The 27,998-nt window shown below is 40.2% G+C and overlaps 1 long non-coding RNA gene across 3 annotated transcripts; it reads right to left on the reverse strand.

Annotated features, from left to right (window-relative positions):
- Nucleotides 1-762: 762 nt before the first annotated feature.
- Nucleotides 763-27,528, reverse strand: LOC109206303. 3 transcript variants are annotated; one of them, XR_002064822.1, is made up of 8 exons: nt 27,283-27,528; nt 26,040-26,103; nt 19,790-19,895; nt 19,553-19,652; nt 19,384-19,448; nt 18,287-18,380; nt 18,096-18,184; nt 763-800 (listed from the first exon to the last, which is right to left on the reverse strand). It is a non-coding gene; the product is annotated as an uncharacterized LOC109206303 (long non-coding RNA). The 3 variants fall into 3 exon arrangements; XR_002064820.1 differs by having other exon boundaries at nt 18,287-19,448; XR_002064821.1 differs by lacking the exons at nt 26,040-26,103; nt 27,283-27,528 and adding an exon at nt 20,184-21,802 and having other exon boundaries at nt 18,287-19,448; nt 19,790-20,104.
- Between the last annotated feature and the right edge of the window lie 470 nt (nt 27,529-27,998).

Here is a 27,998-nt window from a genome sequence, read left to right on the forward strand (position 1 = left end):
AGAAATCCTAAATAAACACAAAGTAACGCTAAAAATACCATTAAACAGCAATACAGTTAGAATAAACATCAGAACAGATGAAGAAATAATGACAATAAATATGCAATGCAACACATGAACCGGTACCTCCAGTACCCCGCTGCGGCCGTGCAGCCCGCTCCATTTATTTAACGTCGACGGCGCTCACTGGGGGTGTGCAGACTCCGGGAGGGGCCCTTTACGGCCCAAGCGCAATAATAAGCCATCTCGTGGCATCAAACAGGCCTTTGGCCTCATATCAATATCATTATAATACTGCTGCGGCGTGCAGCCCGATCCCATACTCAGTCCAAAAATCACACAATAGTATAAAAATATTCAACCCAAACTTCATTTAAAATATTAACTTAATTTTTAATTTAAGAAAATGGCTGAGATTTCAAACACAGTATTAAATACCAGGACTGAGTTTAATATTTATGGATATGGTAAGAAACCATTAAAATAATCCCTGAAGGATTCAAGTAGTTGGCACGAAGCCCAATTATGACAATTAATCCATTTTTATAAGGATATTACAAATCTACAATCAAATAGGTATCAATTTTATTAAGCGGGACGGACCAAGTCACAATCCCTGACGGTGCTCTACCCCACGCCCGTTATCCGGCGTGCAAGTCACCTCACATAGCACTACGTTGTGCAAATTCGGGGTTTCAAACCCTCAACACAGCATTTACATTTATTACTAACCTCAAGCTGGCCAAAGTCCTAGCTTGCTATGCCCTTGCCTTTCGAATTCACCTCCTCGTGCGTCGAATCTGACCAAAACCACAATGAATACGTCACAATATGCTAAGGGAATATAACCCAATCGAAAAGACTCGAAAAATATCAAAAATCACGAAGTTGGCAAAAACCCGAGCCCCGGGCCCACTTCTCGAAAAATCAGAAAATTAACATCACCGGATTCCTTATCTCGCCACGAGTCTGTACATATAAAGAACACCAAAATCGGAGTCCAAATGACCCCTCAAACTCTCATTTTTGTTCTCTTAGGTTTCAAGCCCTAAACCACCATTTTTTACCTTAATTCCTTGAATTTTCAATGTAATTTCATGTATTTGCATGATAAAATTGAGTTCTAAGTCCATGAATGCTTACCTGATCGAAGTCCTTGAATTTCCTCTTCAAAATCGCTCAAGAACACCCTAAGTCCGAAGTTAAAATATGAAACCCCTTTCAAAAATTCGCGAAGGGAAATAAAACCATATCTGACCAGTTATTTCCGCTTCTGCGGTACCTTTGCCGCTTCTGCGACTACCGCATTTGCGGAAATTTTCCGCTTCTGCGGAATTTTCATCTCCAGTCCAAAATCGCTTCTGCGATTGTACATCCGCTTCTGCGAGCTCACTTGTGCGAAAAGGGTTCCGCTTCTGCGGAACTACCCTACTAAGCCATGGAGCGCTTTTGCGACCCTCCATACGCTTCTGCGGTCCATTTCCGCAGAAGCGAGAATATCAGGTACCAGCTAAAACCTGCAATTCCTCAACTCCAATTTCATCCCGTTAGCCATCCGAAATCACCCCGAGGCCCCCGGGACCTCAACCAAAAACACAAACATGATCCAATAACTCATTCAAACTTGCTCCAATCATCAAAACACCTCAAACAACACTAAAACCATCATTTCTCATCGAATTCAAGCCTAAGTTCTTCCAAAACTTCCGAAACACGAATTCGATCAAAAACCCAACCAAAACACCTCCGAATGACCGGAATTCGCCAAAATCCTAACTTTGTCAATTCAAGCCTAATTCTACCCTGGACCTCCAAAATCACTTTTGATCACACTCCTATATCACAAATCATCCCCTGAAGCTAACCAAATCATCGGATTTCAAATCTGAGCCCTCTAACACAAAAGTCAACGTCCGATTGACTTTTCCAACTTAAGCCTTCTTAAAAGAGACTAAGTGTCTCATTTCCTTCCAAAAATCAACCCAATTCAACTCGTTCACACAAGACACTGATAATGAAGCATAACGAAGCAGGAAATGGGGGAAACGGAGCGGTTTTCATGAGACGACGGGTCGGGTCGTCACATAATTTTACCGCAAAATCACCTAGAAAGCATGTCTATAGGATTTAACATTCATGTTCTGTAATGACACATATAGAGATCATGTCTATAGGCTCTTGCATTTCTGCATATACAAATGTCATTAGGCAAACCGTTTATAGGCTCAATAACAAAGTTGCATATAGACATCATGTGTATAAGACTCCTATTAATGTCATGAAAGGGTGTTAAAATCGGCAACGTATAGAAAGCATGCCTATAGGAAACCTCATCTTTAATAGCATCATTCGTTCTTAAGCAGTATCGATTGCTGGAACTAGTGTCTTTACTAAAACTGGTAATTTTCTACTTCTGAAACCCGCTAAAATTGGTAAACCTTTTTCCTATAACCAATCTGCACTCCCCCGAAACTCGTAAACCTTTTAATCAGTCTACATCTTTTTCTGAAACAACTGGTAACTCTTTTCTAAAATCGGTTTGCATCTTTTCTCTTTGTTTAAACTGATAATTCTTTTTCTAAAATCAACTTGCATCTTTTCTGAAACTACCGGTAACTCTTTGCATCTTTTTCCTGAAATTAATAGATCCTACGCCTAGGTTTTTATTTCAACTCATAAACAAAGGTTGGCTAATTAATGAATTGGGTCAGTCCCTGACAACTGTATCCGAGTTGCAGAATGCAGACTCTCTATTTAAATACATGTGTTGAACCAGTCCGCTCGCTGCTTAATTTAATCTAAGACCAAATCAGTATTTGTCAAGGCATGCTAAACTAAATGATTGTTTGACTTCTGGGGTTAATTTGAGCCTTGTATGCTTGCTTGTCCTCCCCTTTTACTTGATACTTGTTTTGAATGTCGAGCTAGAATTTTATCCTTTAAACTCCACAAAGGCCCCCATCCCTTTCTTCCCCTTTAGGATTAGAAGTCCTAATACCCCGGGACTAATAGGATTGGGACGGGTAATAGCATGCGATGAGTAAACGATACCGTTCCGCGCTTTAATACCTTAACGGGGTGGGAAGGGTAGACATGGAGATGATGATTACACGATAACACTCCGCGTACAACTGAGTGCCAGTGTTGTGCGAATGATCCATGTACTGTATAAACCTAGGACCCCTTTCTCCTTCTTTATTAGTTTAACAAAATTTTCTGAATCTTTAAAGCTATTGCATTTTCAATTTCTGCTTCTCGCATGATCTTTCGGATTATTTGCACTAAGTACTTGACCTTTTCCTTTACTTGCATGGCCGGGAACAACACTAGTGGATCTTGAGGGGTGCCTAACACCTTCACCTCGAGATAATTTCAAGCCCTTACCCAAAACTCTGTCTGCATCTTTAATTCTTCTAAAAGTGTCCTAATGCACTATAATCATTAGGTGGCGACTCTCCAAACTCTCAAAAAACCCAATTCCCAAAGTGGGAAAAGAGTTGTCTTCCCAAATGTCGTGAACCCGATTCCGCGAGGAAAAAGGGGGCGTCGACAGCATGGCGACTCTGCTGGGGACTTCTTTAGGCTTTTACCATTGCATGCTATACGTGACTTTATTGCTTTCTTTTATTGCTTTTGTTTAATGTCTTTATTTGAAGCTAACTTGTTTCTTTTGTTTCTTTTTCTTTAATTACTTTCATTTATTGCTTTTCCATCAATACTGTTGTAATTTCTGAACAATCATTGTAAACTTTATTGTATGAACATGAAAATACATGTCAATTTGTTTCATCCTTGTAAACTGCATCTTCAACATCATATTCCACTCGGGCCAAACAAATACTATAGCAACGCTTATAATGAGTAGTTGCGCACTTCCAATACTACCACCCCCTAAATTTGGCAAAGGCATATTTGCGGTAAAACCAGTCGATCAACGGTGTAGTCGATGGTTCCGTGCCTTTCCCTCTTGAGTTGTCCGCTCAAGGGTACCAGTCTAGCACTTCAAGATAGAAACCTTACTCCGTTAAACTGTACATGCATCATGGTCAAACCTAACCGAGTCAGTTATGTTGTCCACATAATGACTCATTAAAATAGCCTTGTCCAAAGTCCACCGGGTTTCCTTGAAACCCAAACGGACGCCTCCATGTTCTGTGCATTTATTTGGAGAACTTAAATGCTTGCAATGCTAATTATTGGTTTAAATAGTTGAGTCCGGTGGGGGGTATGGTCTTAACCCTTTTGTTTTGTAGAAAATGGAGAACAAAGTCCCCGACTTCGGTATGGTCAGTATACCCTCACTCTTGCTGACCTGGTGGAGGAATCTCCCATCAAATGACCATATCAATGAATGGAAAGAGAGGGTCACCAAGGCTAGCGAAAAGCTGGAATATCTGGAATACAGTCTGCTGGAATTGGAAGGGAAAGTAAGAAAAAGAGTCACCGACTGCCAGAACGCTGAGGGAAACGACGGAGAACGCCTGGCAAAGGCATTTTTACTGCTGAACCTACGCGAGCTGGAGGATTTGATCAACGAGAGCATTCAACCTGGGTAAGGTCCTTCTGGGACCAAGTAGTTAGGAGTCTCTTTTCTTTTTCGCTTTAAAATGTAATAAGGCCAATGGCCATTAGTGACATTTTACTTTATGCAATTTTAGCGTCGTTTTGGGATTCGTCTTATTTTTATCAATAAAATGAGGCATTTAGCATTATAAGTTCTCCAAAACTATTTGACGCTAGGCCTATCTCGGGCACAACGAGGCATCCAAAATTAGGACGCGATTTATATTCTCGCACAATGTGTTTAAATACTGCAGTATTTTTTCCTCATAACCCGCACTAACTTGTTACCTTTTTTTTTGTTTTTCTTTTATTTCTTATTCCCCTCCCCAAAGGTTAGTTCGTGCATTCTGGCACCATCAGCATACTCCACAAGATCCAAGGGCCCTCCACCGCCTCCTCCTCCAAGTCCCGTCCGGAACAAGAACAAAGAAAAAATGGGAAACACAAGTGCTAGAAAGGAGATTGAAAGAGAGGAAACTTCTCAGGGTACCCAAATTGCTAAGGGAACTGCTGCTCATCTTGAACAAAAATTGCTGAAATTCCAGGAAGAGTTGGACCAAGTTCGGAACTTGGCAAGCCTATCATTCGCTCTTGCTGCTCCTGATGTCACCTCCATAAAACACCCTACAACCACAAATATAGCCTGCTCACGTCCAAACCTGCAACACATGCAACACCACTCCATTGCTCATTCCCGAGCCACCAAACACCATAAACGACCACCTCCATAACACTCCCATCTTTGTGGAAACTGTACCTCACTACACCCAACCGATCTCAAATGCACCTGAGTCTGATGAAAAAGACTCCCTCATCAGGAACTTGGCAGCCCAACTCAAGAAGTTAACCAGTCGGGTCCAGGGTGTCGAAGGTAGCAAAGGCATTGAGGGGCCGAACTATGAAGACTTGTGCATTTAACCAGCTGTTGAACTTCCGGAGGGGTACAAACCTCCCAAGTTCAAAATGTTTGATGGATCCGGAGATCCCATAGTTCACCTGAGGACCTATTGCGAAAAGTTAGTTGGGGTTGGAAGAGATGAGAAAATCCGCATGGAGCTCTTCATGAGGAGCTTGAAGGGAGATGCACTATCCTGGTATATCAGTCAGGACCCCAGGAAATGGACGAGTTGGGTAAGCATGGCATCAGACTTCATGGATAGATTCCGGTTCAATACCGAGAATGCCCCGAATNCCCGACTTCGGTATGGTCAGTATACCCTCACTCTTGCTGACCTGGTGGAGGAATCTCCCATCAAATGACCATATCAATGAATGGAAAGAGAGGGTCACCAAGGCTAGCGAAAAGCTGGAATATCTGGAATACAGTCTGCTGGAATTGGAAGGGAAAGTAAGAAAAAGAGTCACCGACTGCCAGAACGCTGAGGGAAACGACGGAGAACGCCTGGCAAAGGCATTTTTACTGCTGAACCTACGCGAGCTGGAGGATTTGATCAACGAGAGCATTCAACCTGGGTAAGGTCCTTCTGGGACCAAGTAGTTAGGAGTCTCTTTTCTTTTTCGCTTTAAAATGTAATAAGGCCAATGGCCACTAGTGACATTTACTTTCTATTATTTAGAGTCGTTTTGGATTCGTCTTATTTTTATCAATAAAATGAGGCATTTAGCATTATAAGTTCTCCAAAACTATTTGTCGCTAGGCCTACCTCGGGCACAACGAGGCACCAAAATTAGGGCGCGATTTATATTCTCACCCAATGTGTTTAAATACTGCAATACTTTTTCCTCAGAACCCGCACTAACTTGATACCTTTTTGTTTTTTTTTCTTTTATTTTTATTCCCCTCCCCAAAGGTTAGTTCGTGCATTCTGGCACCATCAACATACTCCACAAGATCCAAGGGCCCTCCACCTCCACCTCCTCCGAGTCCTGTCCGGAACAAAAACAAAGGCAAAATGGGAGATACAAGCGCCAGAAAGGAGATTGAGATTCCTCAGGGTACCCCGGTTGCTAAGGAAACTACTGCACAACTGGAACAAAAGCTGTTGAAATTTCGAGAAGAACTGGATCAGGTTCGGAATTTGGCAAACCTGTCATTTTCCCTCACCGCCCCTGATGTCAACACCCAAAATCCCGCACCTCCACAAAACACCCAGCAACCACAGATACAACCCACTCATACCTGTAACACATGCCACACTCCAAATAACACCCCACTACTCATTCCCGAGCCACTGAACACCACAAATGACCATCTCCACAACACTCCAATTTACGTGGATATTGTACCCCACTACGCCCAACCCATCTCAAATGCACCTGAGTCTGATGACAAGGACTCCCTCATCAGGAACTTAGCGGCAGAGCTCAAGAAATTAACCAGCCGAGTTCAGGGAGTAGAAGGTAATAAAGGCATTGAAGGATTGAATTACGAGGACTTGTGCATTCAACCAGATGTTGAAATTCCGGAAGAGTACAAACCTCCCAAGTTCGAAATGTTTGATGGAATAGGAGATCCCAGAGTCCACCTGAGGACCTATTGCGATAAGCTAGTGGGGGTCGGAAGAGATGAGAAGATCCGTATGAAGCTCTTCATGAGGAGCTTAAAGGGAGATGCACTATCCTGGTACATCAGTCAAGACCCCAAGAAATGGACGAGTTGGGTAGGTATGGCATCGGACTTCATGGATAGATTCTGGTTTAATACAGAGAACGCACCAGATGTATTCTACATACAGAATTTGAAGCAGAAACCCACCGAAACATTCCGCGAGTATGTTACTCGTTGGAGGTCAGAAGCTGCAAAGGTCAGGCCAGCCCTAGAAGAAGAGCAAATGAATAGATTCTTCGTCCGGGCTCAGGATCCCCAATATTACGAGAGGTTGATGTTGATCGAGGGTCAAAAGTTCTCTGATATCATCAAACTCGAAGAAAGAATCGAAGAGGGCATCAAGAATGGTATGGTTACAAATCTTGAAGCATTGCAAGCCGCCAATAAGGCTTTACAAACTGGTAGCGCGTCCAAGAAGAAAGATGTAAGTGCCGTGATGGTCGCACAGGGAGCCAAATCACCACCAAGCTTATAACGCTCAACCCTCTCACTATCAATCACCACCCACCCGTCAAAATTTTCCGAGACCCAGACCAAATTTTGACCGTAAACCTCCCAGACAATACACAGCCATCGCAGAACCAATTGACCAGTTATATGAAAGACATAAAGCTGCAGGTTACGTCACTCCTATCCCAGCCAAAGCTCCAGAAAATCCCTCCCAATGGGTCAACCCGACAAGACCTGTGCGTATCACTCCGGCATGAAGGGACACACCCTTGACGAGTGCCGTTCATTGAAAGATAAGATTCAGACCCTGATCGACAATAAGGTCATTGTAGCAAAGGAGCCCGCTCCTAATGTTCGCAACAACCCTCTGCCTGACCACAAAGGTGGAGACATTCACATGATCGAGATCGAAGATGATTGGAATCCCAAGGGGTCGATAGGTTTGATTGCTGAAGGTGATGAACCAAAGAAACCAACGGTTACACTTAACCCAATTGTTGTGCAGAATCAGCCCTCCATGGACGACGAAGTAAATATGTCTATACCTCTTGAATTTGAAGCGCCTCCCTCTGCAAAGGCGCCCGGACCAATCGAGGTTGAATTTGGAGTTCCAAAGGCACCTACACCCTTTGAAGTTGCTGTGTTACCACCAAGGGTGCCTATTCCGGTGGCAATGACTAACATAACACCATTCCACTCAAATGCCATACCATGGGATTACACTGCCGAAGCTAGGAGGAAAGGAAAAACAAAGACAGGAGAAACGATTGCCGCACAAGGAATGACTAGAACAGGGAGGGTCTACACCCTAGAGCACCTAGCCGTATCCGGTAAGCAAGCCCCGGGACGTCCCATTGAGACAGGACCCGGCGATCTTTGGAGGAAAATACAGGCTAAGGAGTACTCAGTCGCTGAACAGCTGAACAAAACACCAGCACAGATATCTATCCTGGCTCTTTTGCAGAGTTCAGACGCTCACAAGAATGCCTTAATGAAGATACTAAGCGAAGCCTATGTGCCCAGCAATATAACCGGGGGTGAAATGGCGAATATGGTGGGGCAAGTGTTGGAGAGCCATAAAATAACCTTCCACGAAGACGAGTTGCCGCTAGAAGGTTTGAGCCACAACAAAACACTGCACAACACCGTGCAATGTGAAGATTATTTCATCACTAGAGTCCTGATTGATGGAGGATCAAGCCTCAACATCTGTCCGCTGATAACTCTCAGAACCTTGGGAAACAGCCTGCATGAGATCAAAGATGGGGCTATCAATGTCAAAGCCTTCGATGGATCCCAGAGATCTACTATTGGAGAAATCAGCCTGTGCTTGCAAATGGGGCCAACATGGTTCGACGTCGACTTCCAAGTGATAGACGTCCCGGCATCCTACAACTTGCTATTGGGATGCCCCTGGATCCACGCTGCTGGAGCCGTAGCATCAACCGTGCATCAGGCGGTAAAGTTTGAATGGAACCACCATGAGGTGATCATTCATGGCGATGGTAGTAACCCCATATATAGTCTCCAGACTATCCCAATGATCGGGGGCAGAAGGAGAATAGGCGGAGAGACATACCACATCGAAAGGGTCAACGCTGTAGACAAAGACAAGTGGTGGGACAACAAGATCGAAAGTATCCTGAATTGGTGCGGGTACGAGCCTGGAAAAGGACTTGGTAAAAATCTTCAGGGGATCACTAAGCCCATCAAACTGAAGAAGCATGGCACTACCTTTTGGCTTAGGGTATGGTTATACTTGGAAGGAATTCCAGAACTGGTCGCCACCATGGCGCGGCCCCTACTATCCATTGGAGTTTCCGATACCTAGCCTGAAGCAGACCTTCCAGCCAGCAGATACTATATATGGGTCAGAAGAAGATGAAACATTGGCAGCCATGAAGAATTTGTTCCTGAGGATGATGACATGGACTGCTGTGTTCTTTTTGAGGTGGAAGGGGAGGAAGGCCCTTCCGTACAAGCTGTAAGCAGGGGAGACCGCCTCAGCAACTGGTCAATTAGGACCGTCAGAGCCCGGAGGGTTTCGGGGTAGCAAGGCTAAACAAAAGCAGCATGCATCGCATTTTTTATTTTACTTTACTAGTTGATTATCTTCCCGCATTGTCTTTAATTTCGAAAAGAGCTCCGATGTTTCAAACAGCTTTGAATTTAATCAAAGCATTTCGGTTTATCATATATATCTCGCTTATTATTTTCTCCATTTACTCTATTTTATACAGCAATACTATTACTTATCTTGACGATGAACCAACGATTGTGACTTGCAACGAAACAACGCAACAAAAGGACATAGACTCAGAAGAAGATGAAATACCTGAAGAGGTCGTCAGAGAGGTTGAGAATTTTGAGAATAGACCTAAGTCCAACCTGGAAGAAACTGAGGTCATTAATTTGGGATATATAGAGAACGTCAAAGAAACTCACATCAGTGTTCACTTGTCGCCATCAGAAAGGGAAAAGTATACGGAATTTTTAAAAGAATATGAGGACATATTCGCCTGGTCGTATGATGATATGACTGGTCTCAGCACGGCCATTGTAGCTCACAAACTGCCAACAGATCTAACCTGTCCGCCGGTAAAGCAGAAGCTCAGGAAATTCAAGCCCGACATGAGTTTGAAAATCAAGAACAGAATGTCCAGAGCCTTCAACAAAAGAGTCAAGCCAAGGAAGATTACACCGGGACAGCTGGTGTTGAAGAAGATATTCCCGCATCAAGATGAAGCCAGGGGGAAATTCTCTCCCAACTAGCAAGGTCCGTACATGGTTCACCTGGTTCTAACTGGAGGAGCCCTTATCCTTGCAGAAATGGACAGAGAAGTCTGGCCGAAGCCAATCAATTCAGACGCAGTGAAACGATACTATGTGTAACCACTTACGATTTCCTTTAAGATGTAATTTGAACTACGCCTGACCTGATTCCCGTTTAAGAGGGGATACGTAGGCAGCCCTATGGGTTCGGTCACAATTTAATAAAAATTTCATGTCCCCCTATTATTGGAATTGGGGCAGAATTTTGAGGAGGACCCTCAAAATTCCAAAGTTGATTTTTCATCCGTTCAGCGCAGCCGTCAGAAGTGCCAGCCCAGTAAACTGGGGCAGAATTTTAAGGAGGACCCTCAAAATTCCGGAACAAGAAAGGTTGCAATGCTTTGAACCACGTCGCAGTCGTTGGTTCATTTAAACAAAACCATTTTCTACTTACGTTATATTTGTTAAATCATACATAACTATGATAGTTGCTGTTTAGTGACGCTACCCCAATGATGCACGATGACGGAAGCCACGGAAGAGCGAACTAACCTTTCCCCCTTACAGAACTCACGATTTTTCTTTGGATGCAGGCACCAGACTAACAATATCGTCAGGTATATTTATGCACGCATACTTTCTCAAGAACGCAACCTCTCAGAATCATCACTTGTTCGTAATTGCTATCCATACACAACCTCCCCAGCAGTCACGATATCAGCTATCAGCTAAGAAGTCTCACTACTACTCGTCCTTTTACATTCTCGCATTGCGTAAGGCTACTTTTCTGCCTTCCGAGACTAAGCATTGTCTCCATCTGCATTTCCTGCATTGCATAAGGCTACCTTTCTGCCTTCCAGCGTTGTCTCCGGCTGCATTTCCTGCATTGCATAAGGCTACGTTTCTGCCTTCCGAGACTAAGCATTGTCTCCATCTGCATTTCCTGCATTGCATAAGGCTACCTTTCTGCCTTCCGAGACTAAGCGTTGTCTCCATCTGCATTTCCTGCATTGCATAAGGCTACATTTCTGCCTTCCGAGACTAAGCGTTGTCTCCATCTGCATTTCCTGCATTGCATAAGGCTACATTTCTGCCTTCCGAGACTAAGCGTTGTCTTCATCTGCATTTCCTGCATTGCATAAGGCTACCTTTCTGCCTTCCGAGACCAAGCGTTGTCTCCATCCTGCATTATCCGCATAAGGCTATCTTTCTGCCTTCCGAGGTTAAGCTCTACCTCCACTTGCATGGCTGAAATATCGCCACCTTATCTTTCCTGCATGGCAGAAATATCGCCACTTTATTTCTCTTGCATGGCTGAAATATCGCAACCTTTTACTTACGTCCTACAATCGTCTGAAATATCGCCATTTACATTTTTATATCGGCTGAAATATCGCCAAACTTTATTTAAATTCTACATCGGCTGAAAGATCGCCAGATCATATTTAAAATCTCCACCATCATCTATATCTATGTTTTCGGTCGGCTGAAATATCGTCATTTACATTCTTTTTGTATCGGCTGAAATATCGCCAAACTTTATTTAAATTCTCTATCGGTTGAAATATCACCATTTACACTTTTTGCATCGGCTGAAATATCGCCAGACTATTATTTAAATTCTCCATCGGCTGGAACATCGCCTGTTTATTTAAATTTCTATTGGCTGAAATATCGCCATTTACATTTCTTTGCATCGGCTGAAATACCGCCAAATCTTGCATCTCACGGGCTGAAATATCGCCAAACTGTCCAAAGGCGTCATCGTTCGGAGGCATCATCCTCATAGCCCGAGAACACCATGCCATGGCTCGAGGACCCCACTTTATATCCTGCACATCATCATTCAAAGGCATCATGGTTCGGAGGCACCATCATCATGGCCCGAGAACGTCATCTCATAGATTGCGAATCCTTTAATTTTGCGTTTCATGGCCCAGGACATCATGGTCTAAGGACGTCATCCTAACCGTCCGAGGACATCATTTATGGTCCAATGGAAACTTGCATCACGTTTACGTTTATGCACGATATACGCCTATATTGCATTTGCAGGTACAACGGCTAGCAAACGGCCGTCTCAGCAGGAGCGAACCCGCTCCGGTTCCCGCAGCCCATCGGACTCCAAACACCTTTTCCAAACCTAAGCATTGCGTCCGTTCCTTTTCGAATCTCCATCGACATACTCCGTCAATGGTTCCTGGACTACGTACGGCTTGATTCCTGTAAAACCAGAGCTCGGTCAAAGTTCTTTCCAATCGCCGATCCGGTCAAAATTGGCCATCTTGTCTTTACATGACAACTCTTTCATCCTTCTCGGGTAAAGAGGGGCAGCTGTTGATACCCAATTTTTCCCTATGTATTTTTTGTACCCAAAATACTTCCAAAATAGCATATTTGTGCATATATAAGCACACCCATGAGTTTTGATATTTTTTGATGATTTTTAAACCAATTTATTGCCTATTTTTATACCATAAAATCCAATAATTATTCCCAAAATATGTCATTTTGGTGAACGATTTATTTTATTCTCATTACATCAAAATATAGCTAACATGATTTTTGCATATTTTTACAAATTCATTTGGTATTTTTAAAACTGAATTGCATATAATTGCAATACTAGCCTCTTTAAAGATTCAATTGTAATTATATTTATAAAATTGACTCCAGTATTTTTAATTTGATAATTATGTATCATTAATCATTTTATCACATTTGATTTATTTTCAGAAATTATTTTGCTATTTTTTTATAAATTAAAACAAGGGAAAAGTGGATATTTAAGAGTTAGCCCTTTGCATTTCAATTTTAGCCCGAAATTAACCTCAATCTTAAGCCCAAATCAAACCCAAAATTCCCTACCCAATTTCTGAATTAACCCGACCCATGGTCCGTTTATTTTTACCCGCCCGGCTCCCTTTTGATCCAGGCCGTTGATCAAAATGATCAACGGCCACATTTCCTCCTTACCATTTTAATTCCCAAACGACCCTAACCCTATCCCCATCCTCCAAATCCACAGCCTCTGGTTCCTCTCATCTCTCTCGAACCCTCTCAACCTCTGAAACCCTAATATCCACCTACCTCCAGAATCCATGGCTAATCTAGCCATGGACAACCTCTACTCACCATCTCCTGCTCTCACACGCTTGCTCATTGAAGATTCGAGGCTAGACCTCGAAGGTCTTCATCCAGACCCTGGCCGGTTCGAGTTTCTTTGGCCGTTTCCGGCTTTGCTCTGGCGTATCTCAGCCTCTCGAGCCTGGATTCGACCTTGCTAGCTCAGAACCATTCTCGAGACTTCCAAGCCTTCTCGTCCTTTTGGGTTCTTAGAAACCCTAGCCTAATCGAGGTTCCTTTTTCGCTTATTCGTCTAGATCTATGCTAGATCTATGCTGTCTGTGCTATTTTAGAGTTTTTCCCTAATTTTCCCTTTTCAAAACTGTTCGAATCCTATTTTTAGGGTTTTCTAAATGTTTCTGATTCTTTTACTCTTTTTATGTGTGTTCATGCTCGTTGTTTTATTCCTTGTTATGTTCAAGCCTACTCTTGTTTTTCTTACTGGATCTTTTACGGAGATTCTTTTACCTCTTTTGTTCACATGTTAGCCTAGGTTATTGACTCGCTTTTGCTTATGTGTTTAAGCTGATGCTTTGATTTTGTTTCTGAGTTCTGTTGATCATGCTCTTGCCTACCTTCGTCTTAAAACTCGTAATTTCCTCTTACTTCTGTTTGTGCATATCTGCCTATCTCTGTGACTTTGAACGATTCCCTCACCTCCGACTCCATGTGAAACCCTAAGATTTGGGGGGTTTTCTTTTCTTTGAAGTGAAAGACACTAGGGTTTCACTCTGAAACCTTAGGTTTACAGACTCATGACGAGTCTGTAATCAAACTTGTGAACTTATTTGCCTATGATTATGGAAAAAACTCTCATTGTTCTTCTTTGTTTTGAACTGCATGCGTATATATAAGCTTCCCTTTCAAAGTTTTATTTTCAAAATTCCTTTAATCAGGCTAAGAAATTCGTCACTAATTTCTCTTGATTGAACATCTTTTACCTTACTGATGTTTTCCTTAAATAATTGATCCTGTATCTTCTGTGATTTTGTACCAACGTTTGAATTTACTTCCTTAATTATCTCAGTCTCTTTGTGATTTACAACTGGAGCCGAGATCCTTTGACTGATTTTTAAACTTATACATTATTCTTACTATTGTGCCCTCTTTCCTTAAATATCCAATTGTGTATGTGACCTTATTTGTGCACCATATGGTCTCTTTACCTTAATTTAGCCTTAATAAACTGATTCTCTCTTCCTTCTTAATCGTCTGAACTAGACCCTTAATTAAAGGAGTTTGTCTAACCTAATTGATACTAATTTGATTAGTTTCTATGTTTATACCTTTGTGCCTGCCTCACCTATTTTCAAAACTATATAAAGGGCTTAGCCCTCCCCTTTTCAAAAGGGCAGTAACAACGAGTAAGTAACAATCAAGCAATAATAGGCAATCTGCTTTCTACTCCCTTCTTCTCTCAAATACACAGACCAATTCTGTGTACTTCTCCTCTTTGCTTTCTGAAATACCCTTTAAGCTCTCCTTGAAGCTTCAAGTGTTCTGCTGAAAACCTGAGTTGTTTCTGCTGCTTGCTTGATGTGGTTACTCTGCAATTCTCTTACTTTGCAACTGGTATGTCCATCTTAGTTTAAATACTGCTCCTCCACTATGTGTTTCACATCCTAGTTCTGTTATGCTTTCCTTTACTGTTTTTCTGCAACTTTGTCATTATTGTTCCTATGTGAATCCCCTTACCCTTTACCCTTTGTATGTGAGTTATGGTTCAAGGCATAACAGCACTCCAATTTGCTGTCTATGATCCTGAACTGGATTCTTTGAATCCCAAACTCAATCAATGCCCATTCCCTTTTCCCCTTTTATGTGTCTGAGCCCTGGACTGGGGTCTGATAGTGGCCTAATCACTATCTAGACTTTGGTCTGACCTTCAAAAGGTCTGCTCCTAACTTGTTCAACCAAACAAGTGGTCAGGGGTGTGCCAGCCTACTTTGTAGCTAGGTATGACCACTACCTGTCATGGCTCCCCAATTCCCCTTTCACTTTGCACTTACTCTTAGCTATAAGTTCTGCCCCTCTCTTGCAAGCCATGCTTTGGGACCCCTGAGCTCCCTCTGAACTTGGATGCATGAGAGCTGGCTCTTCCACACTGCACTATTCTAATTCTGATAGTATCCTGGGTGTAAGCAATGCCTGGAATCCCTGAGATTCCTTGGAACTTTGAAACACCTTGGATAAAGAGAAGGCTTTGGAAATCTGGATCCCGGAAGTTGCTCAATCGCATGTTATTAGACATTAAGGATGAATTAGGCTACTCGGATCTAGCTGTTAGCTTTTGATGTATCTTTTAATTTCCAGTTTGATTCATGGGATTGTAATAATTTTGTATGAAACTCGGGGAGTATAGTAAAAGGGTGTGGGAGGGATCTTTACTTTTCTTGCATCCAAGGGGTAGAAATCATGAGTTAGGATTTTTATTCAAACTAGAAATCCTGCCTATAGGGTCTTTAATACTGATTCAATCACATAGAGACCATGCCTATAGGATTTAACGCTTAACTTTACCGCAAAATCACCTAGAAAGCATGTCTATAGGATTTAACATTCATGTTCTGTAATGACACATATAGAGATCATGTCTATAGGCTCTTGCATTTCTGCATATACAAATGTCATTAGGCAAACCGTTTATAGGCTCAATAACAAAGTTGCATATAGACATCATGTGTATAAGACTCCTATTAATGTCATGAAAGGGTGTTAAAATCGGTAACGTATAGAAAGCATGCCTATAGGAAACCTCGTCTTTAATAGCATCATTCGTTCTTAAGCAGTATTGATTGCTGGAACTAGTGTCTTTACTAAAATTGGTAATTTTCTACTTTTGAAACCCGCTAAAATTGGTAAACCTTGTTCCTATAACCAATCTGCACTCCCCCGAAACTCGTAAACCTTTTAATCAGTCTACATCTTTTTCTGAAACAACTGGTAACTCTTTTCTAAAATCGGTTTACATCTTTTCTCTTTGTTTAAACTAATAATTCTTTTTCTAAAATCAACTTGCATCTTTTCTGAAACTACTGGTAACTCTTGGCATCTTTTTCCTGAAATTAATAGATCCTACGCCTAGGTTTTTATTTGAACTCATAAACAAAGGTTGGCTAATTAATGAATTGGGTCAGTCCCTGACAACTGTATCCGAGTTGCCTAATGCAGACTTTCTATTTAAATACATGTGTTGAACCAGTCCGCTCGCTGCTTAATTTAATCTAAGACCAAATCAGTATTTGTCAAGGCATGCTAAACTAAATGATTGTTTGACTTCTGGGGTTAATTTGAGCCTTGTATGCTTGCTTGTCCTCCCCTTTTACTTGATACTTGTTTTGAATGTCGAGCTAGAATTTTATCCTTTAAACTCCACAAAGGCCCCCATCCCTTTCTTTCCCTTTAGGATTAGAAGTCCTAATACCCCGGGACTAATAGGATTGGGATGGGTAGTAGCATGCGATAAGTAAACGATACCGTTCCGCGCTTTAATACCTTAACGAGGTGGGAAGGGTAGACATGAAGATGATGATTACACGATAACACTCCGCGTACAACTGAGTACCAGTGTTGTGCGAATAATCCGTGTAATGTATAAACCTAGGACCCCTTTCTCCTTCTTTATTAGTTTAACAAAATTTTCTGAATCTTTAAAGCTATTGCATTTTCAATTTCTGCTTCTCGCATGATCTTTCGGATTATTTGAACTTAGTACTTGACCTTTTCCTTTACTTGCACGTTTTTACAAAAATTGCTCCCTTAAAATTCAGCACTTCTTTTAACCTTTTGTGCTTCTTGTACTTGTTTGTTTATATTTACATCTAAAGTCACAATTGTAGCATGGCCGGGAACCACACTAGTGGTTCTTGAGGGGTGCCTAACACCTTTCCCTCGAAATAATTTCAAGCCCTTACCCAAAACTCTGGTCTGCATCTTTAATTCTTCTAAAAGTGTCCTAATGCACTATAATCATTAGGTGGCGACTCTCCAAACTCTCAAAAAACCCAATTCCCAAAGATGTCGTGAACCCGATTCCGCGAGGAAAAAGGGGGCGTCGACACCTAGCAGAAAAGTAAAACACTTTAATAACCACAAGAAATTCGCAGCTAAACAAGTCTAACGCATATACTTGAAAGGGAAAAGTATCTAGAAAATCCAAAGGTAAGCTGTCCAGATAAAGTCAAGTTTGGTATCTGTTGAATTTTGACTGTAGCCAACATGAGGAGATTTTCAGATTCATGTTTATCTATAATATATTACAAACACTTTAGTTATTAAAAGGTAGAACAAGCAAGACTACAGTGGACGCTACAATTACAGTAGTACCTCACATGTAATATTCTGAAAGAAAATGTAACAGAAAGCACAACACCTATTATCCAGAAGAAACAGAATAATAAGGAACAAAGTACTTAATTAGAGTACAAATAGAATTAGCTCTTGTAAACATCCACTGACATTGCAATTACAGTAACCTGTTGCATGCTTGCTTGTGTAAATAAGTTGTATGTGTGGAACAACTGCCCAATATTTAGCACTCAGAATGTTAAAATCTCACATTCACTTAGTCTGCATGAACAAGACTCTGAGTTTGGAAAACAAATCAAAATCATACCTTTTTGCCTTTGGCACCTGAAATGGGTGCAAGTGTAGGTTCTGGAATGAAATGTGAAACAAGAGCAAAAAAATAACCCCTGCAAAAAACTAACAGACCAAAAGATTACATTTAGAGCCAAGAACTGCATGTTTCTTCTTTCGGTCGAAACAGATGAATAAAGTTCAGAATAAAGTTAGGAGATAGCTCACCCCAGAGGTTTCCCTTCAAAAAACCAATGGAGTTTATAGCATTATGAGCCAAGTCAAAGAACGATATGCTGAGCATAAGACCAGCAGCAAATCCCTGCAAAATGGGAGAAAATATCCAGGCTTCTACTCGGGAGATAGATTATGATTTTAACCTGGTGGGGACCTAATGACAAAGTTTTCTTTTTTATAGAGAGAATAGGGGGCCTCAAGAGCAGAACATATAGTCAGAGTGGAAAAGAGAGAGATTTCAAAAGAATATATATTAGTAAATTTTTTATTTGACTGAGAAACTTAAGTATCTGTACTTATAAATGGCATCAAGATGCAGAAAATATCAGCAATCACAATAAAGAACACAAATAAAAATATTGCAGTAAAAGTCATGTGTTATACTCAACACCTTGTTATCATTCAATGTCATTATTTTCACTATAATTTATCTCAAATTTCAATCACTTTGTTCATCTTCATCAGATTCTTCCATCTCTTCATCACTTTCAATATCATCAATATCATGCGCTCTTTCGATTTCAGCAGTCTCTTTTTCAAAGTCATGTACTTCCAGCTCACCATTTTCATGAAGTAAACAGTCAAGATCATCAGTGACATTTGGAAGTACCGCGGGTAAATCCTCATCTTCTTGGTACGGGATATTTGGAGAATCAATACGGCTTCTAGCTTTTATTTTGCACACTGCTCACCACTCAGCCCTATCTTTTTTTTTACTGGGATATTCTGCAAAATATACTTGTTGTGCTTGTTCAGCCAACACAAAACGTTCATAGGCATAGCTCGAGAAACTTTTCTTATGGTTGATATCGATTAGACCATATTGATTATGGACCTTCAGCCCTCGGCCCATTGTTGGATCAAACCAATCACATTTGAACAATACGAGAGTAGTTCTTTTCTTTGTCGAATTAGAATACTCTAGTTGTATCACCTCAATGAGCAATCCATAGTAGTCACTTTCATAGTCACTCCAACTTGTTCCTTTGATGCACACACCACTATTCATAGTTGTTTTGTTAGAGCCGTATGTAAGAGTGTCGAACTTATAGCCATTCGTAAAATACTGAGGCCGTGTTTGCACCCACCTATAAGGACCAGAAGCTAAGTCTTTCAATCGCTCATCAGTTATGTTATTAGCTGCATTAAGAACCTATTAATAAAACAATAAATCAATAGTATGTTTTATTAAATATAAATTTTAAGCCAAGACAAATAAAGACTACGAATTCTTTTATTTAATTGTAATTTACTCACATATGATTCAAACCACTTGGCAAATTTACTATTTGTCTCTTTCTCAATTTGCTCGAGGCTAATATTTTCCGAATCCCTTCTTAATTCAGCTTCAAAAATACTACAAGAGTAATAAAATTTTAGTTATGCTAGCCCTTAATATATATATATATATATATATATATATATATATATATATATATATATATATATATATATATATATTATGCACTAAATAGGTAAAAAAAATTAACTTACTGGACGAATTGTTGAACCTCCTCACAATTTAATAGAACTTATAAACGTGCCGCATCCCACTCATCATCAGTCAGATACCGACCATCTCTCCCCCCACTTGCACGTCCTGGATGCAAAAAGATGGACAAACAACCATCAGGTGCATCAACTTCATCTCCATCATCATTTCGAGTAACTTTGTTTAGCCTAGTTTGCACGTTAGGCTGGAAATAATAGGAACTGAACGTTGAATTTTCTTGAATGATATAAGCTTCACATATTGATCCCTCGACACGAGCTCTATTTTCTGCCTTCTTTTTGTAATTGTGTAGCTCCCTATAATTAAAATATAGTTTAGTGTATTTTTAAGTAAATAAATTAATTATCTAATCAAAGATTAAGTTTAGACTTTTACCGCTCAAAAGGATACATCCACCGAAACTGAACTGGACCACCAACTATTGCTTCATATGCTAAATGAATCGGCAGATGTTCCATGGGATCAAAGAAACCAGGAGGAAATATTTTCTCTATCTTGCAAATTGTAATCTTTATGCTTTCTTCAAGTTTTTGTAGATCTTCTACTTTTAAAACAGTTGCACATAAACCTTTATAAAATAAGCTGATCCCTGTTAATGCATTCCAAATTGGCCCTGCAAAAAATCTCGAAATGCAATTGGTAGCAACCTTTCTAGAAATACATGACAATCATGGCTCTTCATCCTTGATAATTAATAATCTTCCATGTCTACACATCTAGACAAATTGGAGGCATAACCATCTGCAAACCTCAAACTTTTCACCCATTCACATATTAACTTCCTTTATTCTTTTGTTAGTGAGTATGCTGCCTTTGGCTTCAAATGTTTCCCTTGATGCTCCTTCAATTCAAGCTCTGGACGATTGCAATAAGTATGCACATCCATTCTAGCTTTTAAATTGTCCTTCGTTTTATCTTTTACATCCATTACTATGTTAAATATATTATCAAACACGTTTTTCTCGATATGCATCACATCGAGATTATGCCGAAGAATATTAGTGTGCCAATATGGTAATTCCCAGAAAATACTTTGTTTTGTCCAATTATGTTGATCCCCAAATCCTGGCAACTTATTCGAGGTGCAATTATCGAAAATCTTTGGCAAGTCACGCACGTTGTTCCAAACTTCTTCACTAGACAACCTAGGAGGAGGTGCAGAGTGCTCAACTCTACCTTTTAAAAATGATTTTTTATCCCTACGAAATGAATGACCTACTGGCAAAAATTTAAGATGACAATCAAAGAATGAAGCCTTTCTTCCATCTTTTAAATGAAATGCCTTACTTTTCCCCATACAACAAGGGCATGCCAAATGACCGTGGGTGCTCCAGCCAAACAATATTCCATAAGCTGGAAAGTCATTGATAGTCCACATAAGTGCAGCTCGCATTTGAAAATTTTGTTTCTTATAAGAGGCATAAGTCCAGCCCCGTCAACCCATAATTGCTTCAATTCATCAATGAGAGGTTGTAAATATAAGTCTATATAAGAACATATACGGGCTACTCATGCACATTCCGGGTGGAAGATTGTATGGTGTGATGATTACTGGCCAACAAGAATAAGGATGGGACATCTGCCCATATGGACTAAACCCATCAGCTGCAAGTCCAAGCCTAATATTTCGAGGCTCAACTGCAAATTTAGGATGGCATTGATCAAACTTTTTCCATGCCTCTCCATCACTTGGATGACTCATTACCCCAGGTTCTCGGCGAGATTTCTGGTGCCATATCATATGTTCAGCAGTCTTTGTTGACATATATAACCTTTGTAATTTCGGAGTTATAGGAAAGTAGCGTAGTACTTTATATGGAACATCCTTTTGCCTTCCACTGCCTCCTCTCTTAGGCTTATAACGAGGTTGACCATACTTTGGACAATTTATTTTGTCTTTGTTATCTTTGTAGTATGTCACAATATAAAATCCACTAAGGGTCGTGGTGGCGCCGGACACCTCTGTCAGGCCAGCCAACTATATTATCAATTAATTCTTCTTTTAATACCTTTGAAAATCTAAGGTTTTTCCTTCCATTGTCATAATTAAAAATTCACTACTTGAATTCAAATTTAAATAATAACAATTAGTACAAATCCGTTGAAACCCATCCCAGAAACCCGGTGTCACAAGTACATGAGCAACTACCGATAAGGAAAGTAAAATACAACATCTGTCCGAGATATAGTGGACAGGAAATAAATGATAAAATGCTGAAAGGAACTACACTGGTTGTGGGTCGTCTCGAACAATGCAGCTCACCTAGTCCCAAAGTTATCCATGCTGCTACGCTCAGCAGGCTGCTAGAGGTGTGTATACCTGTGCAACAAAAATGCACAGAAGTGTAGTATGAGTACGTAATCAACGTGTACTCAGTGAGTATCCCGCCTAATCCCGAAGGGGTAGAGACGAGATGACCAACTCCGACACTCACTAGAGGTCAATTAACAATATTCTATAAGTGCGAGAATAATCATGGATTTATATAAAAGTTCTGATTGTGAAGCCAGAAAAATGGTAAACACCTTCAACAATAAATCAAGGGCTTCTAAAGTCTGTTCTTTATTATCTTATCAGTTTAGATCAAGCCACGTAGGGCCAATTCCACATTTACAATTTTTCAAGTAACAGATAGACATGCGCAAATCATGCCGAGGTCGACGGCCCGCTCCAACGGGAATATAAATTTGTGCACTGCCGAGGGTCGAGCGGCACGAACCATAGATGCATCTATTCTCACCGAGGCGTTCGGCCCGTTCCATAAATAAACACATATCCTGCTCGCGAATCATCCATGCGACGCAGGCACACATAAAATGCATGCTCGATCAGTCAAATAAGAAATTATCGGGGAATATTTATTCAAATAAAACCAATTCCCCTTTAACAATTTAAGAAATGAAGTTTAATCCTTTTAGAAATCTACTTACTAATTCAATGTTATTTTTAAACAATTCAGGCTATCCATGGGATTCACAATTAATCCACGTACAACATGCTTTTGGGTCCTAACTACCCGGACAATAGTATAATAGTAGCTACGCACGGACTCTCGTCACCTCGTGTGTACGTAGCCCCCACAAATAGGAGCACATAATCAATTACTTCACCTATGGGGTAAATTCCCCCTCACAAGATTAGAATGGAGACTCACCTCGCTCCGAAGACTCAAAAACGGCATTCTACATTCTTCCGAAGGCTCGAACCGACGCCCAAAGCTCCAAAACTAGCCAATGGCGATACAAATCCATTAATATATGCTAAGGTACTCATTACAATCCAATTTATAACAATTCCTAACCCCGATCAAAAAGTTGACCAAAACGCCCTCGGGCCCACGTGCCCGGAATCCAAAAAATTTCGAAGATAAGGTTTACCCATGACCTTAGGAACTCAAATATATAATTTTCTCTTAATTCCATACCCAAAAATCGTGGCTAAATTCCAAGAACACAATATTTCTAGGTCTTCCTCTAACCCTCAATTTTCTACCCATTTTCATACTAAAATCCATACATAATTAACGTATTTAACTCATAATAGGTAGAAATAACTTACCTTAACATTGCTGACGAAAATCCCTCTTTGAAGCTCCCCAACAATCGCCCCAAGCCATGAAAAATGAGAGAAATGAACTCCCAATCGCGATTTAAAACAAGCTTCTGCCTCCAGACATTTCCGCTTTTGCGGAATTATAGCTGCTTATGCGGCTACGCTTTTGCGGACAGTAGGCCGCTTCTGCGGCTTCCCTGGCTTAGCCCCCTTTTCGCTTCTGCAACCATACCACCGCAGATGCGGTTCCGCTTTTGCGGAGCCTTGACCGTATCTGCGGTCCTTCCCCAAGGCCTTGTCTTCCGCTTCTGCGATGCCCCTTAAGCAGATGCGGTTCCGCTTCTGCGGAATTTAGACCGCATCTGCGGTCCTCAAGCTTTGGACCAAAAACCGCATCTGCAGCTCCCCGTTCGCTTCTGTGGTGCCGCTTCTGCGGTCAACCAACCGCAGAAGCGAAAATACCAGCAACCAGATGCCTTCAGCTCTCTTCCAAATTCCAATTTCGATCCATTAACCAGCCGGAATCCACCCGAGGCCCCCGGGACCTCAACCAAGCCTACCAACCAATCCCAAAACACATTACGGACTTGCTCGGGGCTTCAAGTCGTATCAAACAACGCTAAAATCATGAATTACACTCCAATTCAAGCTTTATGAACTTTGAACTTTTCAACTTCTACTTCCGATGTTTAAACCTATCAAATCATGTCCGATTAACCTCAAATTTTGCAAACAAGTCATATTTGACATTACGGACCTACTCCAACTTCCGGAATTGGATTTCCGACCCCGATACCAAAAAGTCAACCTCCGGTCAAACTTCTCAAAAACCTTCAAATTTCTATCTTTAGCCAAATGGCTCCAAAATGACCTACGGATCTCCGAATTCACTTCCGATCGCGCCCCCAAATCCAGAATCACCACACGGAGCTATTCACAGTCTCGGAATCCCAAACGAACATCGATAACACCGAAATGCTCTTCAAGCTAAACTTATGAAATTTCTTCTAAAATGCTAACTTCCACAATAGGCGCCAAAACGCTCCCGGGTTATCCAAAACCCGAACTGGGCATACGCCCAAGTCCGATATCATCATACGAACCTGCTGGAAGCTTCAGATCCTGATTCCGAGGTCGTTTACTCAAAATTCCAATCCTAGTTCATTCTTTCAACTTTAAGCTTCTCAAATGAGAATTTTCATTTAAATTTAACTCCGATCTTCCTGAATTTAAATTCCGACCATGCTAACAAGTCACAATACCTGAAATGAAGCTCTCATGGTCTCAGGCTGCTGAACGACGCGCTAGGGCTCAAAACGACCGGTCGGGTCGTTACATGGTATAGGATACAACCCATCTCGCATACATCTATCTTTTCATAGCCTAGCCCAAGTTTGGAAACCATTTGTTTAGTTCTATTGTAATCATTGGGTAACTTAGCATCTTCGGGTAAGATCTCCTTCAGAAATAGCAAAATTTGGTTATAGCAATTGTCACTCATGTTAAACTCGGATTTAATGTTCAGTAGCCTGCACACCGCTGACAGCGTAGAATGATTAATACACCCATTAAACAATGGCTCTTCTGAAGCTTTTAGCATATCAAAAAAATCTTGAGCATTTCGATTAGGAGGTTGTTCTTCTTTACCATCCAAATTAAATCCATCACTTTCAAAATTGAAACTAGGACCAATTGCATCCAAGACCATAATGCGATATAGATTTACTGTTGTCCTGTCAGGACCTATTTCACTTGATTGAGGCCTGGAAATTGGTACAAAAGGCTCCCCATGTGATTCCCATTGATAATAGTTAGGCATGAAACCGTTCCTTTACAGATGTGCTTTAACATCATGAGGTTCAAGAAACCCACTAATGTTTTTACATCTTGAACATGGACACCTTATACTTCCATTAGAAACGAAGTCATGTTGCATTAATGCAAACTCTACAAATTCGTGCACGCCTTCTAGGAACTCAGTAGTTACTCCTTTCCGACTTGGCGCTAGTCTATTATACATCCAGATACGATCAACTCTAAAGGAACTCATGCTTCCTATCTAACAAACAATGACAAAACACTATTTTTAGTAATAATATATTAGTTAGTTAATACTCAAAATAAATGGGTAAAAATTTATCCACACCGAGTGTTTACACCCGACTAATAAATATTTGACAAATGGCAATGTATTTAACTATAATTATTAGTGAATAACTATAGTTAACTATCGTCTATTTTGTAATTTTAACTAACAATATAAAATAATTAACATCCAACGGCAACTAAAATGAGTCTGTTAGTCTAAAATCAAGTCCCACAGTTTCTTTTAGCAAAACTAGCAGTCCAACCCATCTGCATATAGGTAAAAAAATCAATTTCATATTTAGCACATAAACTAATTGCCGTCTTTGGCAAAATGATACAAATAGAATGTGATCACCAGTCAATCTGAAGAGAAACGGTTGGAGCGACCAGTTTGAAAGCACTAAAGCAGCCATTTTGGCCATTTTTTGTGTTGCTTACATGTATATTTCTGTAAAGCATGAAGCATTTATCTAGTACTAAGAATTAACATTCGACATAACTTAAGTACTTGAACAGAAAAGAAACATCAAGTCAATGATCAAGTATCGTCTACCGAGAATCAGAAGCCAAGTAATGATGCAAAAAATTACCTAGTCCAAAAATGAAGAGTTTTTTCTTCAAGCAAAACTTTAGAAAGGGCTTAATTCACAGGACCTGTATAGAAAAATCAGCAATAAATATCAATCAGGAACCTATGAAGAAATGTTGAAGAAGGCCACAGCAGTGAGCAGATTAGATAGACTCCTCTTATTCAAGTAATTGTAGCATATGCATCAACATAACATCTATAGGTGATAAAAGCATAAGAACAGAGCAAGTGAGAAACTTTGGGAAGCATAATCTAGTAAAGAAATGAAAATTGGAGCCACATCAAAGCAAAAGGAAGAAATCCCATTAACCAAAATCCCCATCTTCTTTCCTATCAGTTGAGTTTTTTGCCATTAGCAAACATATCCAATTTTGTTGAGAAAGCTGACAAATTTGCTTTCTGGCAACCAAATAAGAGAAAGTGCATGAAAAGCAAAATTTCTATTTCCTGAAATTTTTTAACTTATCTTCTTCTCCACTTTACTGTTCAAGAAAGAGCATGCAAAAATAAATTCTCAGATCACCAACTACAAATTTGCAGTTAAACCCAAAAAGAGAACTTTTCTATCCTAAAACCTAAATTCCAATGCAAGGCTATATATAACTGTAAACCAAAAATTCTGAATTTTGTAACATAAAGTAATACAACAAAGCATCCAAGGGTTTCCTACAAAGTTTTATTAGTCTACAAAAGTAATCAAGGATTTTCTTAAAGGGGTAAATTACACCATCAAAATTTAAAAGATAAGCTTGTTTTCCCAAATGTTTCAAAATACTAGTACTAAATCATTCTACATGAAAAATTCCAACCAAGTTGTAGTTTTGGAATTGCGGCTTTTGATTGCAATCAATAAATAATAAACTGAAGAAAGAATGACCTAAAGCTTCAGAATATACCAAAACGCTAGAAGAAGAACAAACGCTGACGGCAACCTAACGATTGTAAATGCTGCGCTAATGACTTCGCTTCAAGGTAGGAACACAAATCGTTGGGGGAATTTCCCTCTCTTAATTCCATAGTTAACACAAAATTAAACAATGACAAGAGTTCCTGGTGCGAGAAAGGTACTGATGAACAATCACAATCTTCCACATGTTTGGATTCATTGAATTTTGATGATATTTTGTTAATCAGTATCTTGCTAAAATGATAAAATTAAATTAAAAGTGATAATTACAGGACAAATTAAACACTCACAACAGACCTCTTTGCACAAATGCTTTAGGTATAAGAGAAATTCTTACCTTCACGGAAGCTTACAAGCGGCAGCGATAATCTGACTTCACTGAATTGGAGACGATAGTTGAGGGTTTGTAAAGATGAAGAGACGTGGAAGAGTGCGTGGGTGTTTAGCGGATTTTAAGGAATTGAGATACTGTAATTCCACTAAAATAAGATTACTAAGGATTATAACTTTTAAACTTATCTTTACAAATTTAAGGAAACGGCTGCCTTTAGTTTAGGGATTTCAAGCAAAAGTCCAACTAAAATAAGACTACTAAGGATTTTAACTATTAAGCCTATCTTTACAAATTTAAGGAAACGACTGGGATTTCAACCAAAAGTCCAAAGACCGTAATTAAACTATTATTATAATAATAATAATTATTATTATTATTATTATAATAATTTGATAGAGACTAGCTTGGATTCATTGCTAGCTAAACAACCAAAATTGGCAAAAAAAGATTAGCGCCATATTTAACTTCCCGCTAAAAGGAAACATTTGTAGCTACTTTTTAGCTAGGGATTAGCCACATAATCTAATCCTAGCTAAAAGACAAATCTTCCACAAAATTTTTAGCGCCAAAATAGGATTCCCGCTGATATTTGGCTATAGATTAGCTAAGGAGAATTTCCTAGCTAGTGCATTGCTAGGGATGCGCTACGGACTGTGTCCCTAGCTAAACTACGCTCTTTTAGAAAAATAAATTTAGCTCCAAATTAGAATTCCCGCTAA

This window comes from Nicotiana attenuata, unplaced genomic scaffold (genome assembly GCF_001879085.1).
Source record: "Nicotiana attenuata strain UT unplaced genomic scaffold, NIATTr2, whole genome shotgun sequence".
In the NCBI taxonomy this organism is placed as follows: domain Eukaryota; kingdom Viridiplantae; phylum Streptophyta; class Magnoliopsida; order Solanales; family Solanaceae; genus Nicotiana; species Nicotiana attenuata.